At 51.4% G+C, this 3162-nt stretch overlaps 1 long non-coding RNA gene across 1 annotated transcript; it reads left to right on the forward strand.

The window, feature by feature from the left end:
- Window positions 1-307: 307 nt before the first annotated feature.
- Window positions 308-2482, forward strand: LOC135405827 (uncharacterized). The gene is made up of 3 exons (XR_010426030.1): window positions 308-380; window positions 905-1119; window positions 2392-2482. It is a non-coding gene; the product is annotated as an uncharacterized LOC135405827 (long non-coding RNA).
- Window positions 2483-3162: the final 680 nt, after the last annotated feature.

Consider the following 3162-nt stretch of genomic DNA (forward strand, 5'->3'; position numbering starts at 1 on the left):
GGTGTTCTATCTCCATACTGCTGGTGCCTGACCTTCCTTCCCAGCAGGCACTGCCCTACTGCCTCTGGCCGAGCTGCTTTGCCCAGGCAGAGGGATCCAAGCTCACCCTTGTGTAGCCTGTGCTTGTACCTCCAGAGCTAAAAGTCTTTTGGGAAAATGGTCAAGGAAGGCTGTCACCAGGGCACACCCAGGCCTCCTCCTGTTTCCATTAGTGGCAAAATCACCATTTTGTGTCTTTCCTGCAGGTTACTCAGCTGGTGAAGGTCACCATGGACAGCTCACCTTATTTCAAGTTGGTTGGCCCCAATGGTGTGTGCCATCAGATCCCACCGGGCTCATTTTGCACTATAAACATCCTTTTCACCCCTGAGGGGAGCAAGGTGAGTTTGGAGGAACGTTCTCTCTAAAGCCAGGGCGTTTGTTGCACACTGGTTATAGCCCAGCCCGTGCTGTGAGGTCGGCTCTGGGCTGGGGGCAGGCAGCCTGGAGCTGGTCACACCTTGGCACGGCGTGGTGCTGCCAGGCCCTGCAGCTGGGCCTAGAGGGCTGTGCTTTCCCTCCGTGCCTATTCTTGAACGTTCACGGGGGAAGAGGCAGATGGAACAGCAGGGAAATGACAGGGAGGGGTGTTGATGTTTAGCCACCTCTGGGTTCAGTGGAAGGGATTAAAATATGGAAAATACCAGAGGAACAAAAAGATGATCCAGAGAGCTTTATTCTTTCCCATTGGAATGGAGCAAAAATGATGCTTTTTCACATGCTCTGTTCTCCAGCCTTTATTAATATGAATTAGTGGTCGTTTTTGGGGTAGGAGAGGTCAATTCATGCCCACAAAGGGTCATAGAAAACAGCCCTTTTTCTTCTGGCATGAGGATGGCACTCAATGCCCTCAATGCTGTGCCAGTTACTTTTCCTGCAGGATCATTTCCACCAGCTTGTCTGCAGCAGTGAAAGGGAAAAGGTCTCTGTGCCAATCCGAGCCATTGGTGCCCGCCCAGTCTTGGACTTCCCTGACCAGCTGGACTTCTCGTTGTGTCCAGTCAACCACAGCACCCAGAAGACTCTGCTGGTTCACAACACCAGGAACCTGGAAGCCTGTTACAGCCTCAGCACTGAGAGGTAAAGCAGCTCATCTGTCTTAGTGCAAAACACCTTTGGGTGATGGCAGAGTTGGGAAAGAGTATCCCAAAGGAACCAGAGCATCCAAGCTGCTGCACTGCAGCCACAGCTGGGAAGGGGCAGGACGTGTGGGGCCTGCTGTTGCTTCTAGTGTTTTAAGCAGGATGCAAGCCCTGAGCTTTGTCTCTCCCAGATTTCCTGGGGACTGCTGGAACACGTTAGTGGTTGGTCTGCACCCTCCTGAGCACCACCACCTTCTGAAATGGCTGCCTCCCACTGTCAGCCAATAAACCCACTGGGCAGAAGCACCTCTCACCTGAGCTATCCTGAAGCACTAAAGCTCTGATTTTTGTGTCTGTCAGGCAAGAGCTGTTTACCTGGTGACAAAGCCAAATTGCTCCTGTTAAATCCAAGCTGCACCAACACATTTGCCTAATGATTTCCCTTGTTTCTCTGGTGGGCCAGGCAAACAGTTACCAGCCTGGATGACACTCCAGAATCCCAGACTGCATTGCTGGGGAATACACAGAAACCTCCTGTTCAGCTCCCTTGATGTGCTGCTCTTAATGGCACTTCATTTAGCTGGGATTGGATCCTTCAGGCTGTAAACAGGACCCTCCTTTTGGGTATTGTGTCCAGGTCACTGTATTGCTCCAATTTGCAGTTGCACTCCTTCAGAGTTTTCATTGTTCCTTTTCTTCCAGCAGCTTTCATTGAAATGTGGTAAAAGGTGCCCTTTCTTAGGCTAAACCAGGATGTTTACAAGGGGAAAAACAACCCCAAACAACCACATTGCAAATTAAACTCATTATTCTCTGGTCTTCAAGGAGGACTTTATTCTCCTTCTTGATTCCTAGGCTGTAATCTCACAGGACAGGTGAGATGCCATTTGCATCTCTTGAATGAGGTTTAGAAGGGACTGGAAAAGAGATTCCTGAGGCAGTCAGTGTCAAGTTGTGCATGCAAATAGCTCTTAACCCTCTCTGTGCTCTTCCCAAACCATTCTCTGCTGGGACTGCTGGCAGTCGGACCCTTGAGCCTCCACGCAGAGTATGGGGGAGATGAGTTCATTTCATCCAACAGGATTTTCTGAGGGCTGCATCTCCTCCGAAGAGAGTCAGTAGCTGTTTCTGATGCTGTGTGTTTTGTCTGTCTTCTGCTGACTGTGGTTGCTTTGCTCCTTCCTTGCACAAGTCAGCTGAAGTGAACTAGACTGCAAATATCGTCCCCAAACCTCCCCCAAGAGTCCTGATCTCTCTCTTGGTCTTGCAGCCCTTTCACTGTCAGCCCAGCCACGGGAACCCTCGATGTTGGTGAAGCCAAGCAAGTGACAGTGGAATATCACCCGCTGCAGACCGGGCACCATTCCCCATCCCTGGCAGTGCACTGTGACAGAGGTGAGTGCTGGGCACTGCAGGTGCACTCACCCCGCGTCCTTCCGAACAGCAGAGCCCTTTCTAAGCAGAATAACGTTAGACTTGCTCTGCAAACTACTTGTAGAACTGTTCCTTTCAAAGCCTCCATGTGTTTCAGTGCTCAGAAGTGAGCAGAGAAGGGGCCAAGGCTGAGTCTGCCCCTGTCCTGGATGTGCTGTGTTGTTGTGTGCTGGTCCATCCCTGGGGGGACCCTGGTGCCAGCATGGTGTCCTCCATCCTGCACCCCCACCCCAGTCCTCTACCAGCACTCCCCACTGTCCCAGCCACCTGAATTCCCCTCCAGCAGCACCGCCCCGTCCCAGCTTCACCGCAACGAAAAGTGCAAACTAGTTCGTGTTTAGGGGTTTGATAAAGAGGATAAAGCCCTCAAACAGGGATGAGATTTTTGAAATCCTGTTTTGCTGGGAGTTGCTGAGTGGAGGAAGGAGGAACCTTGATTCTCCACTGCAGTGTGGATGTGCAGGGCTGAAGTTGTGTTCCTGGACAGTGCTGTCTGTGACGTGGGAGCTTTCCATCCAACTCTCTCCAATGTCATGTGTCTTTTGCTCACCTCTGTCCCCTAAGCTGCTTCTCTGTTGTCTTGCCACAGACCCTTTTTCTATGTTGT

The sequence above is a fragment of the Pseudopipra pipra genome, chromosome W, assembly GCF_036250125.1.
Source record: "Pseudopipra pipra isolate bDixPip1 chromosome W, bDixPip1.hap1, whole genome shotgun sequence".
NCBI classification, from domain to species: Eukaryota; Metazoa; Chordata; class Aves; order Passeriformes; family Pipridae; genus Pseudopipra; species Pseudopipra pipra.